This window comes from Pongo pygmaeus, chromosome 6 (assembly GCF_028885625.2).
Source record: "Pongo pygmaeus isolate AG05252 chromosome 6, NHGRI_mPonPyg2-v2.0_pri, whole genome shotgun sequence".
Classification (NCBI taxonomy): Eukaryota; Metazoa; Chordata; class Mammalia; order Primates; family Hominidae; genus Pongo; species Pongo pygmaeus.
In genome coordinates this window covers 96,702,847-96,720,453 of record NC_072379.2, presented here as the reverse complement: position 1 = coordinate 96,720,453, position 17,607 = coordinate 96,702,847, and positions in this window count along the sequence as shown.

Sequence of the window (17,607 nt, the reverse complement as noted above, 5' to 3'; positions counted from 1 at the left end):
TCACAAGTAAAAATTTGATAAATGTTCAAAAGTTAAAAAAAGAAAAGAAACCTTGTAACTCACCCAGATCAAGAAATAGAACATAAGAGTAGCTTCCTTTTAGTAAATACAGCCTTAAAGGTAACTACTATCCAGATTTTTTATTCCCTTAGGCAAACTTTCTGGCTTTTTGGAATTGAGATGAATGGAATTCTGCAGGAAGTTTCCTCTTGTATCTGGTTTATACTGTTCAACCTTCTGAGATTCATTTATGTTGCCATGTGTACCCATAACTCACTCATTTTAATTTATTTATGGCATACAGAAACTTCATCAAAGAAGATATATGTATGGCAAAAAGCACATAAAAAGATGCAAAAATCCTTAGTTATTAGATGAACACAAACTAAAAGCACAGTAAGCTACCTAGTAGAATGTTAAGATTATCAAGATTGACCATCCCAAGTGTTGATAAGGACGTGGAGCAAATGGAACTCTCACACGCTCCTGGGACTCAAAATGGTACAGCAATTTTGGAAAACATTTTGAGACTTTTTTAAAAGGTTAAACACACAGTGACCATAGGATTCAGTCATTCCAATCCTAGGAATTTCCTAAAGCCATGAAGACATATGCCTATAAAAAGTTTTACACAAAAATTAGTCATAGCAGATTTATTTATAATATCCCCAAATTAGAGACAATCCAAATGTCCATTAACAAATTGTGGTATACCGCTACAATGGTATGCTCTGAAGTAATAAAAAGGAATGTACTATTGCTTTATGCAGTGACATCGAATTTTGACATAATTGTACTGAATGAAAGAAACCCGACTTTAAAAGGAATACGTACTATGTAATTTTATTTATACTAAATTCTAGAAAATGCACACTCATATATAGTGAAGGAAAGTGTATTAATTGTTGCCTAGGAGACTAGAAATCAGAGCAGCAGGAGAGAGATTGCAAAAAAGCATGAGGCCATTTTTGAGAGTAATAGATATATTCAAAATTTTGATGTGACAACTCTACAGCTATGTAAATATGTCAAAGCTTATCAAATGAACATTATCCAATGAATATTTTATGTGTGTGGTTTGTATAATCAATTCATATATTGAAACCTAATCCCCAATGGCATAGTATTAAGAAGTGGGGTCTTTGGCAAATGATTAAATCATAGGAGAAAAGCTCTCATGAAGGAGATTAGTGTCCTTACAGGAGAAGCTCAGAGAGATCCCTTACTCCTTCCACCATGTGAAGACACAGTTAGAAGGCACCTTCTATGAGAAAGCAGATCACTACCACACATGGAATCTGCCAGCACCTTGATCTTGAGCTTCTCATCCTCCAGAGCTATGAGAAATGAATTTGTTTCGTTTATAAACTACCCAGTCTGTGGCATTTTGTTATAGCGGGCCAAACAAATTAAGATACTGCAATTATATTTCAAGAAAGCTGTTAAATATTTTCCTTGATAATTTAGTAGATAAATTGATGCCCCATTAACAATTACAATCATGAAAAAAATTATTAAACTAAAACATTCATCTCTAGTTTTTAAAAATGTTGGTTAGTGTTCCACATACATGGAAATAAATGATACATCTTATTAGCTGAGCGCGGAATCAGTATGGCTCTGAACAGTCCAAATGACAATAAGTAAACATACACATTAATCCATTTCTTTGACAGATACTTATTTTGTCTTTAATGTCTGCTCTGAGTTAGGAGTTACAAATGCGGAAATGAGCCACTGCTCCTCTCCTCAAGTTGAATTCTATTGAGGAATCAATAAACCTACATTTCTGCTCTGGTATGTATAAAGTTATGGTGGAAATGTGGTGTTACAAGTGTGCTTTTTGTGGGAACATTTCTGCCCAGAGGAAGCAAGCACCAGAACAATTTTCTGGACCAAAAGGATGTAGTGGAGTGGGTGAACTTAGAAGGGAAAATGAGAAATGGGTTTAGTTAGAAACAATTGTGATGCTTGAAGATGATGATAAGATATTTTAGAAGAGTTCCAGTTTATGCTGGAAGCTGGGGTTTGGAAGTTAGAACCTAGTGGTACTAGAGAAAGCCAAATGTACAGAAAAATGTGGTCTCAGCAAAAATGTTTAAAAAGCAGCCTAAAACAGGTATTAAAATAATTAATAAGGCAGCCATTATAGACTGAGGCAGCTCCAGTGCCCTGGGTTCCTACCTAAGCAAACAAACCCAATTCACAGTAAATGGTCATATGCTAGGAAATGAAACTTAAGCTCAACCAATCAGAAACTGCCAAGTAACCTCTAACTAGAGACTTTAAGGCTACTGTTCCACTTTAACCAATCAAATATTTTCTATGTCTTGCTTCCTCGAACACCTTATAAAAGTTTTTCCCTTAGGGCCCTTTGGTGGAGCCCAAACCACTGCATTCTGGTATTGTTCCATTTATGAATCACCGTCTGGTCAAATAAACTCTCTAAAATTTTAATGTACCTAAATGTATCTTTTAACACAGTTTAAAGCCAGTCTTTTGTTACAAGCATAGGAAAGAGAGCAAGCAAAGGGACTAAGGAAGGTCAGTCAAAGAATTGAGAAATAAATTGGCAGAAAAAAATGGAGAGAAGAAATACACATCACAATAAGAAAATAGTGAAATTCATTAAACCCCCATTATTTGAAGATTGGCTGTGGAAAGAGTATTCTAAAGATGTTGTTAAAGGGAAAATGCCCTGCAAATACTTTGTTCTGATCACAATCTGCAGCCAATCTACATATTTCACTAAAAAGAAAGCAAATTATTGACAAGGAGCCCCCAAATTATCACTTAAACCTAAATTGAAAAGCCATGCAATGCAAAAATTCATTATTCCATATGTTCATTAGAACAATTTTATATTTTCTTGTTTCATCATCTGATTGCAAATTTAGCCACTATTCATTTATGATGAAGTATTTAAAACCTTTAACATTAGAAACATTTTCCAATTAATTTGATTTTTTTGTGCCTAAACATTTCCAAGTGCTAATGAATGGCTGAGATGAACTTGGCTAAAAAAGCCTGCTGAATTTTACTGGTTCCTTACCGGGTAGAAAAGCCAGATGATGCTTATAAAATAAGAATTAGAGGAGAAAGGAAAAGTCAAATGCCAAGAAAGTTTGAGGGAGCCTCAAAAGTGACTGCTAAGAAAGTTGAGCAAAGATAGTGGCAATATTAAAACAAAAGCTAATAGCCTTGGTATATTCAAAATCCTGAAGTGAGAAAAGTGATATACAACTTAAATTTTAAATCAAAATTAAATTGAGGTAATTTGTATCTTTAATATTGGAGGGCAGAATATATGTGTCCCCCCCAAAAAATGAAACAAAGGAAACTACAGGAAAATTTAAAGATGCCTCGACTTAATTTCTGAATGAGGTTTCTTACATTTTTCCCCAAAATACTCAATATAATTTCCCTTTAGAACTGTTGACAAAAATGGAAGAAAAATATTCTTAAAAAGCTTCTATTCCCATTTATTTAAAATTTAATTGCAAAGTTTTCTTTTTTCCTGTAGATAAACAAATAACTTTGGTGGTTTTTTTACATTGTTAAATAATAACATTTATTTTACCACATTAATAGTCACTGGGTGGTGTCTACATGTTCCTGTTTACGTGTGTCATGGTTTTCACCAAATATGTTAAAAAGTGTGACTAGGATGAGTATCCACACTTTTTATTTCAGAAAATATTTGTTTGGTTTTTAAAATAATCAGATGTCAGGAATTCTTGCAAAAATTTAAAGAATTAATTTTGCTATTCAAAACAAAAAACAAAATAGCCTTATGAAAATGAAATGTTTGACATTTTGGACAAAACATCTATTATAAAATGATATTTGGTTAAGATTACAATAAACAATTCTGTATAGTACAGATTAAACTCTCTTTGCCACAAATATGGCTTTAAAATCAAGGTTAAGTTCTTCAAAAACCAATAAAAAGAGAACTTGAGATTCTGCCAAGCAGGTTTGCTGTTTGTCTTTTCCAGATCTCAGAGCCTTATGAATACCTGCCTGTGTCTCCAAATGGAGGCAAGCCAAACAAGAGGTGAAATATGTTTATGGCTGTGGTTCCATTGTTTCAGGAAACACAAAACACTGGTCTGCTGATGAGGGAGTTTCACATTACTTGCAATTATTGTAATACATTTGTACATGAAAATAACAATTCAAACTATTGTCCTCAGGAAATTCCTCCCTGTTTCTGAGGCTGAGAAAGATATTATCTTTTTAATTTACCTTAGGCATTTCAATATTATGTTTGATATTCAACGAGTCTTTGAAAACACAAATTTTACCCATCCACCTAACATCAAATGGGCCGCCTCAAGTTTAAACCTGTTTTTATTTGATTTTTAGCATTGCACTTAATATGAAAGCAACAAAATGAAAACAAACCAAAGTAGATCTGTAACCACCATCATAAAACACTAACACATATGTAATTATTTCAATGTGAGCTTCAGAAAGGCTTACTAATTCACAGTGATACTCGTTCACACAACGTGGACTTGCAGATTCTAGTGAATGATGCTTGTTGTAACTTTTCATTATCCTTTGAAATAAGTTCTTTCTATGTCAGTTTCATCATAGCAACAAGAAGGATGGGACATTGTTCTATAATACAATCCTGGCATGACACTTTTTCGCTGTTTTTCAAGAGAAACATGGAGGGGTGGTGCAAGGCTACAGATGAGGGGTCGGGGGAGGGGTGGGAGCCAGAGATGCTCTAAAGGAAGTCTGCACTTTCCTAGATTGTGTGAGAGGTCCAGGCTTTTTGGTCTAAAGATAAAGCCAAATTATATTTTCAAGACATTTTGAATCATTTTAATCAAACTTATGGAAGAAGATAGTTCAATGGTGGTTGCCAGGGGCTGGAGAAGAGAAAAACAGAATTGCTGTTCAATGTGTATGAAGTTTCAGTCATGGTACGTGTATTAGTCCATTGGCACACTGCTGAAGGAAACACATTAGATTGGGTAATTTATAAAGAAAAGAAGTTGAATTGGCTCACAGTTCTGCAGGCTTTATTGGAAGCATGACTGGGGAGGCCTCAGGCAACTTTCAATCATGGTGGAAGGCAAAGGGGAAACTGGCTCATCTTATGTGGCCAGAGCAGAAGAGAGCAAGAGCTAAGCGGGTGGTGCTACAGGCTTTTAAACAACCAGATTGCTTGAGAACTAACTATCATGAGAACAGGAAGGGGTAAGTCTGTCCCCAGGATCCAATCACCTTCCACCAGGCCGCTCTTCCAACATTCCAATTACAATGTTGTTAACAGTGGAGGGTGCCCAGGTTCTTGGTGTCTTGAACAAAGAATTGGACAAAATGCACAAACAAAGCAAGAAAGGAATGAAGAGATTTACTGAAAAATGAAAGTACACTCCACAGTGTGGGAGTGGGCCTGAGCATAGGGGCTCAAAGGCCCCCTTACGGAATTTTAGGCAGTTTAAGTACCCTCTACTTGGGGTATACTCTATGTAAATGAAGAGGATGAAGTAAAGTTACAAAGTTATTTACTTGGTGTATGCCCTATGGAGAGGATATTTCCTGTTACAGCTGAAGTGTGAATTGGCCTTATGTTCCCAGCCTCCATACCCTATTTTCCTGCCTCAGTTTGATAGGAACACAGAGCCAAACCATATCAGTAGGTAAATAAATTCTAGAGACCTGCTGTACAACATAGTGCCTAAATGTAATAATTCAGTATTGCAGTATTGTACACCTGGAGTGTTAAGTATTCTTAACATAAGATCAAGTATGTTGAGTGTTGATTTTCTGTTAAGTATTCTTACCAGCACCCTACCCCAACAGATATAAGGAAACTTTGTGAGGTGATGGATATGTCTGTTACCTTGATTGTGGTGATAGTACCATGGGTGTTTGGTGTTTGCATAGATCCAAACTCATGAAATTGTACACATTAGATACGTGAATTTTTGTATATCAATTATATCCCAAAAAAGCAGTAAAGGAATATTAAGAATAAAGAATAATGGGGAATAATGGAGTTTACATTGAGTTTTAATACTTGAACTGTTTTAAAATACACATCATTTTATGTTATGTGGGATTTATTACTGGATATGAAACTTTGTAATTTACTAGAAAGAGATATTTGTTTCTTGTGTCCTTATGTCAAGTTATTAAATTCCAACAATATGGCTTTCCATGATGTAAGATAATATTTGTCTATTTTTGTATAGTGTATAATCTATACTTAGTGATTGCTACTGTCACTTTCTACATTCCTCTGTGAAGTTATATATTAGGTCACAATAATATTTTTACAGTTATAAGATATGCTTTCTAATCTTGCAAGTTTATTATCATCAACTAATGTTGATATAAATACTTTATAAACTATTGTACTTTTTGGTCAGCAGAGCCATGTTTGATGATGTTGATGTTAGTTGTCACTAAGTTTCTAATATGGATTTTAAAAAATTATTCACAGCTATTTAATTTTGCTCTTTTTCTCCTCAAAGCCATCAGTTTGGGAATATTACCCAGACATTCTTTTCATGTTAGCTTCTGCTACCTGTTCAAAATCAAAGTATTTTTCCTCATTGACCCCAACAGAATAAACCAATAAACCACAATATAATATCTAGTTTAGTAGTGCTGTTTCATGGTGGAAAGAAGATGGGGGGTGATTTGAAGCGGACTCTTAAGCTATAACAGCCCAAATCACTCTCTCTCTCCCTGTCTCTGTCTCTCTCTTTTTCTCTCTCTCTAACTCACACACACACACACACACAAACACACCTACCTTGCTCATGTTCAGTTTTTCAGTTTGCATGTGCTCACCTCATGTGTGGGCAAGATTCATTCAGGGTGAAACCACTAGTGCCAGTGCTTTGAAAAGAAGACTAGGACACTCATTCACCTCCAGTGATCCAAGTGTGATAGTAAATGTACACATGCCTCTGTTGAAAAATCTGCTTATAATATTTCCAATATTATGTCATCAATTTTTGTTGTTTTCTTCATTTGAAACTCAAAGGCAAAGAATAAGTGGAAAATTTAGAAGAAAAATAGTGAATTCATCTAATTTAAATCTAATGGCTGTAAAATGGAAAGAAAGATATTCTTGTTCTTCATTTTCTATTATTTGTAACTTATCATTTTGAGAAACTATGCTTGTTTGAATGCTTAACTTAAGGAGGATATATCAGATCTATATAAAACCAGTATAGATAAACATCCCACTTACCGCACACAGTCTCAGATCTGAGAGAATAGCCATGATTAATGGGACTTATTCCTTTGCCAGCCTTAGGAGACACATATTCTATCACTCCCTAAGACCTATACGTCAGAGACTCTGAAGGAAGACTGAGCTGTTCTTCTGAAGCCACACAACAAATCTGAACCTCTTAAACAATGTAGAAAACAGTTGAATACAAATAAAGGAACTTTGCTATTTACAATCAGCATTGCTACCACCTGCATTTCTCTATTTGCCTTATCAACTCCCCTCTGATCATTTAAACTCTCTTTATAGTCTCATTTTTGTGTTAATTTTTGCTTTCTCTCTGTGTTACTTTTCTAAATTCCTACTTCTATCTCTTCTAAAAATTTCTACCACAAACCCAGGAATCCACATTTTAAGAATATTTAGAATAAAATTCACAGTTTTAGAATATTTCTTTTCCACACTATCATAAAATGTCCTTCATGTTTTGAGGCTTTACTCTCTGTCTGTATCACCCTCTAGTTATCTTTGTCTTGTCAAATTCATGGTCATCTTTTCTTGTTCAACAAAGCTCTAAAACCTGAATCACTTTATTTCTTTCAAATCTCCTAAATTCTCTTATCTTGGAGGACTTTGACATTCTTGTGGATGACTTTTGATAACCTCTGGACAAACTACTTTTATCCAATCTACTTTGGTCACTTCCTCCCCTTGCCACACCCCAAGACATTGTCATTCCTGGGCACTTCCAGGTCATTTGTGTGTATTTGTGCCACTCCCTTCCTAGGCCTACTTCCACTGAGAGAGTACTTACTAATCTCGTTGTTCTTTGCACAGAATATACACAGAACCCTGCTAGGCTCCTGCTAGATCAACAGATAGGTTGATCTGTTTTGTGCTTCATGTCTCCCATAGTATGAGCATATTTGGGCAACATCTGCCTCTTACTCTGATTGATCTGCTCTTACTGTGGTCCAAGTTTTCTGCTGGACTCTATGGGGAAAATCAGATGGAATGCTATCTGTGAGTGTAGTCATTTTTTGTTAATTGGGAAGGGTATAATGCATACTTTGTCCAGGTTATGTTATGTTCATATTAGTTTGTTCTAGCTCTGTATCACAGTACTATCCTGGTTATTAGTAAAATGGAATGTCATTAATATCAGACCTTGTCTAATTTCCTTCTCAAAAGAATCCCTAGGGAAAAGAAAAAGTAAGTGTTAGGATTTACAAAACCCCATTCAGTTCATCTAAATATCTATTTAAAATTACTGTTATTTTCATAATTTTTCTATCCTGTCTTCGCACAGGTCTAACAAACTGTTCTCTATTTCTACAATTCACTTTTCACTGCAAATACCACAGATATTTCAGGTCTGAGAATAGTCATTATTCCTTTCAGTATGCCCTTTCTATCTTTGCCGTTTTTCTTATTATATTTCAGTTTATTCCCCAAGTATCATCCCTTTCTACTCTCATGGCATTTTTTACATTGTGTATTAAATGACCGTCCATCTTTTCCACTGATCTCAGAATTTGGTGGGGAAAACAGGAAATATCTGTCTCCTCCATTGTATCCCGAGTTCTTTGCACATTTGGTGGCACAATATAGTGATTCAATAAATATTTGTTGAATCATTGACTGCATTCAGTAACGTATAAAAAAATTCATTTTATAAATGAAGCACATAAGTGTAACTGAAACTATTACTTTCATTCTGGAATGTCACCAACAAGGATTCACTTCGATATATGAAATTATAGTTTGTGAAAAAACAAAAAGAGGAAAATATGTGCTCCTGTAAATTTACCAAAATGATACTGAAATCATTTTAATGACTAACTTTGGTATATAATATTTTAATTTTTATATATTTTTTAATTTTTATTATTCTTTTTTTGAGACGGAGTCTCATTCTGTCACCCAGGCTGTGCAGTGGCGCAATCTCAGCTCACTGCAAGCTCTGCCAACCGGGTTCACGCCATTCTCCTGCCTCAGCCTCCTGAACAGCTGGGACTACAGGCACCCACCACCATGCCCGGCTAATTTTTATATTTTTAGTAGAGACGGGGTTTCACCGTGTTAGCCGGGATGGTCTCAATCTCCTGACCTCGTGATCCACCTGTCTTGGCCTCCCAAAGTGCTGGGATTACAGGTGTGAGCCACCGCGCCAGGCCAATATTTTAAAATTAAATTCAATGCTTTAACAAAGTATTGAAATGTAATACTTTTCATGTTCCAAAAAATAACTTTTGTAAAGGAAACATTTATTTGGGTAAATTGTGAGAAAACATATCTCAAATAGATTTTAAAATTTGTTTTCCAAGGTCAAATTTTTATACTGCAATAAATATTTTGTTTTTAATGGATCTTTATTTGCTGTGTTTCAACAAAGGATAAATGCTTGAGGGGATGGAAACCATATTCTTCATATATGATTATTTCACATTGTATGCCTGTATCAAAACATCTCAGGTACCCCATGAATACATATACCTATTATGTACCCACAAAAAATAAAAGTTAAAAAAAATTTAAAAAATCAATTCCTCCGGGAAGACTACCTAATTACTCACACAATTTTAATATGCAAATTTTAGGCTCCTTTTACACACCACACTTGGACTTCAGGACACTCCTGTGAACTCCAGGGTAATATCTTGTGTTTCTTATGTCACTTGGACATTGCATAGGCATTTAATGATTAACAAGCCAAGACAAAAACTCCTTCCAAAAGTACTCCTGACACTGTTTCCCCAACAAAGTAAGTGGGAACTCTGTATGTTAGAAATCTTGGGGTCATGCTTGAATGCTTGTCCCATTATACCACACATTAACAGCAGTTGTGTCTTTATATTCAGATCTCAGCAATGTCTCTCTGCAGCCACCACTCCTTTCCCAGCCCAAACCGCTGTTTTTACATGCATGACTGCAACAGCTGCTGAGCCCTGTTCCTTGCATCTGTCCTTCTTCCCTTTAGTTTTTTCAACACAGTAGACAGAGCTGTCTTTTTGTAACCCAAGTAAGATCATGTCACTCTTCCTCCATGATGGACTTTCATTTCCTCTCTGGCATGAGTTCTTACTAAATCATCTCTCACTTTTAATTTACACAGCCTGCCTTGCTTTTTCCTGCAGATGCTAAGCCCTCTCCTGCCTCAGCCTCAGGGTTTTCACTTGACGTCTCGTCTGTCTAGGAAGCACTCCTTCTGAATATCTGCATTGGCTTTCGTCCTTGCCACCTTCAGGTTTTGGCTCACATGTCACCATTTTTAGTGTGAACTTCAGACATGACTCTGTGATATTGTACTACCTCATTCCTGGATTGCCTATTTACCTTTCCACTTTGCTGCGTTCCTCCGTAGTATGTAGAGCCTTTTAACATGATATATCTACTCTTTTTTTTCAGTTTCTCTCCTCCCATAAAATGTACCTTAAAAAGAAAAAGGGTAGTGTCTGTGTAGACTGCTGTATTCTAAGTAAACAATGTTTGACAACTAATATGTACCCAGTAAACATTATTGACTGAATGAATAATACTCAGTTGTACTGAAATTGTACATTCAATATCTGTTATCTTCCACATAATATGAACATTTCAGGGTCAAGAAAATAATTAATTTCTATCAATTAAGAGGTTGATGCAGGACATAAGGAGATGATGAAGTATTTGAAAGGCAATTCCCGAAGTTATATATGCCTACATTAATCATTAGCTAAATGAACAGTCTTCCTTTATATTAAGAAGTGGAGGACATAGATAAGAGTTGAGGTTTTGAGGTAGGAAGTCATAGAATCCCCTTGTGGTAGCTTAAGTTTTCTCTGTGAAGTCAGAGCAGAGGCCTAGTGATTGATTAGTGAAAGGTTTAGGAAAAATGGGCAAATAGTAGTTGTCATCAATACATGAAAAAAATTACAAAGAAATAGGTATCAGTAAAGGATATTGGAAAAATAGTAATTGAAATGCTAATTACTGGCTTCAAGCTGGATAGGGAGATATATAAAAACAGGAAAAGCCATATATGAAATAAGGAGTCTTAGAATTAATAGGGGTCTTATTGTCGTCAGACAACCAGTGTTTGAAATGAATAATGGGAGAAGAATAAGAGGTAAAGTCCTAAATGTGTATGAATTTGTGGTTTCACTCATGGAGTGATTGCTGTTGATGCTACACAGCCATTGGAGAAGGCTGTGACTGGAAAAAGATGAGCTTTCTGGAGGCTAGAAATATTTTGATAGTCACTCAATGACATTTATTTAATGCATACCATATTAGGCACTGGAAATTTTACATATACAAATTTTTTCTACAGAAGAACTTTATATTTAGTGAATGATAGAGAGAAAGTGCATAAAGATGCAGTGAAACAACTTGTAAGAGAAGAAAAGTAGAAATTGCTCTGAATATAACCAGTTCAGCAAAAGCAGGGCAAAGGATGGATAGTCTCAAAAACTTCCAATATAACAAATCTTGCCAAAGCAGATTAACCCATGGCAAATAATTTTGATAGAATTGAAAATAGATGAACTTACAATTTTAAAATTAGAGACTATTCAACACCTGATTGAAGTTAGGTATGAAACAATATTAGGTATCTTATTTATTTGCTATTCATAATACAACACATAAATTCTGTGAAATAAATAGGAAGGCCATGTTGGTATTAGTTAAAATCCTCTTCTTAAAAGCATTACTCCGAGGTACCTGAATTTTCAACAACTCTGTGAATAGATTTTGAATATATGTCTGAATAACTAAAATGTCATTTTCAATATGAATATATTTGAAAATTTGAATCTTTCAACATTAAATTGAGCATTGGACAACTGACATAAAACCAATCCTGTGATTTTAATTTATCTTTTTTTCCAGAAAGTTCCACACATTGTCTAAAATGGTTTGGTAGTGCTTCTTAGAGGTGTATATTGTTACACGTAAGATTGTGCCAAATGGAGGGATCATTTATTGAAACGTAATAGGAATTCAATACAGCTGCAGGATACAAAATCAACATACAGCAATCAGTAGTATTTCTAAACACTAATAACCAACTATCCAGAAAAAAATTAAGGCAAACAATGCCATTTACAATATGTCTTAATCTATTTTGCATGGATAAAACAGCATACCTAGCTGGGTGTGGCGGCTCATGCCTGTAATCCCAGCAATTTGGGAAGCCAAGGCGGGTGGATAACCTGAGGTCAGGAGTTCGAGACCAGCCTGGCCAACATGGTGAAACCTGTCTCTACTAAAAATACAAAAAAATCAGCTGGGTGTGGTCGTATGTGCCTGTAATCCCAGCTACTTGGGAGGCAGTAAGCTCCCTGAGGCCTCCCCAGCCATGTGGAACTGTGAGCCAATTAAAATTCTGCTGTTTGTAAATTACCTAATCTTAGGTAGTATCTTTATAGCAGCACGAAAACAGACTAACACAATATACAATAGAATACTATTCAGCTTTAAAACTGAAGGAAATGCCATTATTTGTGACAACATGGATGAACTTGGCGGACGTTAGTCTAAGTGAAATAGGCACAAAAATAGAGCATGATTTCACTTACATGTGGAATCTAAAACAGCTGAGCTCACAGAAGCAGAGTAGAATGGTGGTTACTAGGGGCTGGCAGGTTGGGTGGGGTGGGATTGGGGAGATATTGGTCTAGGGATGCAAAATTTCAATTAAACAGAAGAAAGAAACAAGGACTCTATTGTGTAATAGGGTGACTGTAGTTAATAACAGTGTACTACACATTTGAAAATCGCTGACAGTAGATTTGAAATCTCACCACAAAAAATAAGTATGTGATGTAATAAATATATTAATTAGTTCAATTTAGTTATTCCACATTGTATGTGTGTATCAAAATATCAGGTTGTATATCATAAATATATACAATTTGTGTCTGTCAAAATAAATTAATATATAGGGATATGTAAATATTTATAGAAACTTGGCTTTTTTATTTCTAAAATATAGATGTTCATGATATTGTAATAGAGACAGTTGCTAATAAGATAACTCTAGTAGTAATTTGTATTCCAGACAGGAAAGCTTACAGTGGCAACTAGCAAAGTCTTATTTTATTCTCATTCCAAGCTATGCTCTGCCAGCTTTCTTTTGCACCAGCTGCTACACAACATTGTCAACCACATGCTCTTCAAGTTGCAATATGTCTTTAGGCCAAAGAGTACTAGAGCTGATATGATATCTGTAAAACTCCAAATTTAGTAATTATATATATATCTGATTTCTGGGACTTGCAGAAGAAAAGTAGACTTCCCAGATTTATCAATGACAAAAGTAATTATTGATCAAATATTTTTCATTGTATCATAAGTTTTAAATTATTGAAATAACTTACAGGAATTAGCAAATCGTGGTATGATATTAAAGGGAGATGTGAGGTGAGGCTTCTTTCATATGCTTTGTCATGAGTTGTTACATGGGGGAAAATAATGTGCAGTCAGATCCCACTTACACGTGGTAGTGAGGATGGTGATACAAATAGTGTTTAGATATTTCAACTGGTTCAACCTCATACAAGCTTTTTCCTAAGCCAGAGTTGTTAAGAAGCAAAACTAAAAGTAGAAAGCTACAGGTATGTGAAATCCTGCCTTTCACTTACCTAAGCCTTTAAATTCTCCATTGTGTATTGGTCAAGCAGCTGTAAAAATATTCCATATGACAAGAATATTAAAGGAGATCAACTTTAAAGAGGTTAACAATGTTAAATTATATTCAAACTAGATCTTTATGGTAAAACATTTAGGTTGTTTGTGTCAAATACAATTTAAATGCAAAAATCTAATTGGATCTAAATGAGTTTTCTCTAACAGCATAAACTAAAAGTATATTGTAACACAGAGTCCAGGTGACATTCATGCATGTTTCACCTAAATAATGATAGCCTTGGGCTAAAGTCCAACCCTGGAAAAAGGTATGTGTACATTTACAATGAAATCTGCCACGGAAGTCAAGGAAAGAAGTAGTAACAGCAGCTGGGCTGTTTTTCAAGTTAAAGACTAGTCTTTTAACCTGTTTTCCAATACAAGGAAAAGATATTTTGTTTATGTGCCATATCAGCAAGACTCAAACCAACTGAATGAAACAACAAAGTAAACTCATTCAGGTCTGATCCAGTCAAAACAAGACTGAGTAAGTATTTCATGTTAAGTTTGGAAAATATTACCACCAAACTGGATAGATTCCTAAAACCTGGGGCCATTTTCTCATCTGGCACAGTCGTCAGAAAACTGTTCCAAGTGTAGCACTCAGTCCCACTGGCCTACAAACTTTTCAGAAAACCACACTTTCTAAGGAGGTTCTCATGAATGAGAGAAGAATCAGATTTTTTTTGTCAATCTTTTTGCCATCCAAACAACTTCGTGTTTCTATTTTGTGTTAAACCTACTTCTCTCTACCTGCCTGTTTGCTTCTTTATGTCTTTTTTTCAGCTCCACAAAGTTATTCAAATGCTTTGTACAACAGAAACTGTTTTAATCTCAATACTTTAAAATAATGTCTTTGTGAAAATATGGTCAGACATTCCAGTTTTACTGACTTAACATATAAAAACTTCTTTTTAGAAAGCTCTTGTTGATTCTACTTGCATTTATTTATAACTATATTATTGCCATATATCCAAGTATCCCTTTTATTTATTCTTTTATCTTTTTAATAAAAGGACAAATTGCATAGACAATGTTAAGAAAATATTAAAAATAAAAAATTATGTCACCAACGAAATTTTTACTGCAGATGATCATAAGTTGGTTAGATTGGACCTTCATAGTGAAATGCATTAACTTTGGTTTAAGCAAGATCCAAAACCAGAAATTGGTCGAGGGGACTACTAAATTCCATTTTCTTTTGTTCTAAACAATTAAACATTCTAAAATTTGGGGAAGAGAAAAGGACCAATGGTGCAAACATCTTAGAGCTGACAGTTGTGTGCCATAAGCCATGATTCTATTACAAATGGAACAGAATTCAGATTCAAAATCAGTGTAAACACTGTGTGTTTGTGTGTGTGTGTGTGTGTATTTTACACAACCATTTAAATATTAACCACCTTTGAGTATTAGGGGAAAAAAATAGAAACTAAAAGCGAATATATTTGTTTCCTGAATCCTCCCACCAAACCACTTTTTAAATTAACTGTATTTCCTGCCTTAGTGAGGATTTTCCTATTCATCAAAGATAAAATACCAAATATCATTTACACTCCTTCTCTACCTCACCCCCAATATTCAACAGTTCTCTATTTTATTTTGATTTTACTTCCTATTGTCTCTCAGTGCATCCTTACTATTGGTTTCTGGCCTCAATGTCTCTTTCCATAAATACTTCCTCCAGGGCTTCAGCAGTGCATATTGCAATCCATGAGTGTGATGCCCTTATAAGCTGTACAGGCACAACCCAGGCAAACATACACAATGACCATAATCATAACAGTCATTACTGGTGCCTTTACTCTGGTCTTATCCATCCCCCAACAATCCTTTAATCCTCCTCTAGAGTTTATTCTTTTAAGTGAAAATCTGGATTCTTATCTCCCCTAGTATGTATCTCTTAGTGAATTTTTATATGAGACAGTCATCACCATCACCTATTCATTATTCCATCCCATCCACTGAAGTTATTTTATGCTATGGCCTTCACAAATTACTTTGAGTCCTTTAAATAGATTAAAAAGTTTCTTGACTCTTTTTGTACATGTTATTCTGTCCAAAGTGCAAATTTCACTATTGTCCACCCAAAGAATACTAAGTTTTCACCCTCATTTAAGCCTTTAATCTCAGGATCTCACAATAAATACAATCACTCTTTCCTATATGCCTAATCTTCTGCTTGAGCATAATTTTAATACACTATACTGTAATTATATATATATATATATATTTAATTCAGCCACTTCTCTCACTAGAAAGTGAGTTTGTTGAAGTCAGGGTAAGTATATTTTATGTTTGGATGAATTCCCCATCAGAATACTAGTATTGTGTAGTTATCTAGTCACCAATTTTTATTGAAATTAATTGTACATATAATAAAACTTTAATATAAAATGTTTCTCTTGAAGGGAGATTTTCTTTGTAAAACTATCCTTCTGAGCTTTGTGATGTGATGATTGTCTAATGTCTGTTGCAAGATTAAGGAAAATGTATTTGAATGCAAATGAACTTACACTGTCATACCAAAAGTGTGATAGTTAATTTCTTGCTTCTGAACTCACTCTCCCTACCTGCCTATTAAAATCAGAATACACAGATCTGTATCTGTACAAAAAGATGCCAAAAGACTACTTTCATGCTGTAACATGATTATGTGCCCCCAAAACCTGGGTATTTATAGTATAGTATACAGTATTTTCAATCTAAGCCATAATGGAGCCCAAAGCTAAAGGAAAATTAGTAATACTGATGCTCCCTTTATTTAAACTTTTAAGACTTTATCATGGCATTAATTTTGACTTTTAAAAATATTGTCATGTTTTTTTGGACCCCCTTAAATTTTGCTCCCAAGTTGAATGCCTCACTGGGACTCGGGTGAATGAATGCTCACCCTAGTCCTAGATTAGGTACTCATCTTAAATACTGTTAGTTTGCGGTGTTTTTTTGTTTTGTTTTGTTTTGTTTTTTTTGTTTTTTTTTTTGACAGAGCCTCACTCTGTTCTCCAGGCTGGAGTGCAATGGTACAGTCATAGCTCACTGTATTCTCAAACTCCTGGGCTCAAGTCATCCTCCCACTTCAGCCTCCTGAGTGGCTGAGACCACAGGTGCATGCCACTGTGCCCAGTTGCAGCTTAAATGCCCTTTTCCTTATATATCTTGTGTAACATTGAAGGTTTGCTAATTTAAAGTTTAAACTAAAATGTTTATGTTTTAATTTTGCATGTTTAACCAAAAAGTTTGTAATTTTAAAAATTTTCCTTGCTATGAACTGCTAGATCCCGCTAAGGCCAAAAGCAAATTAGACATTTACTGACAAAGTGGACAGTTTAGATTAATGCTGGCACCTCATATTTCACTTGATATTTTTGTACTCTCACTATTCATGTGAAAACCTTTAGCAAAGCCACTAAGGAATCTTAATATCTTTGTCAGTTTTTATTATTAAATAAATGTTGATAGGGTATGCATTGGAAAGCATGACACAGGCATCTTAGGGGGACATGGTGGCTTATATGCACAAAGTGTCTGGATTTGCTGCTTGTATGCTGAGGGACTTCCAATTAGGAAAATTTTTATTTCTCTGATGCACAGTTTGAGAATACATGCAGTAGAAAAACACTGTAGAAAACTTAGATTTCATTTATTTCTTGTATGAGTATGAATTGTTGACTTACCAAGACTCAGTAATATTTAGAGGAGTTTTATGCTTTGACTAGAAGTTATTTGGG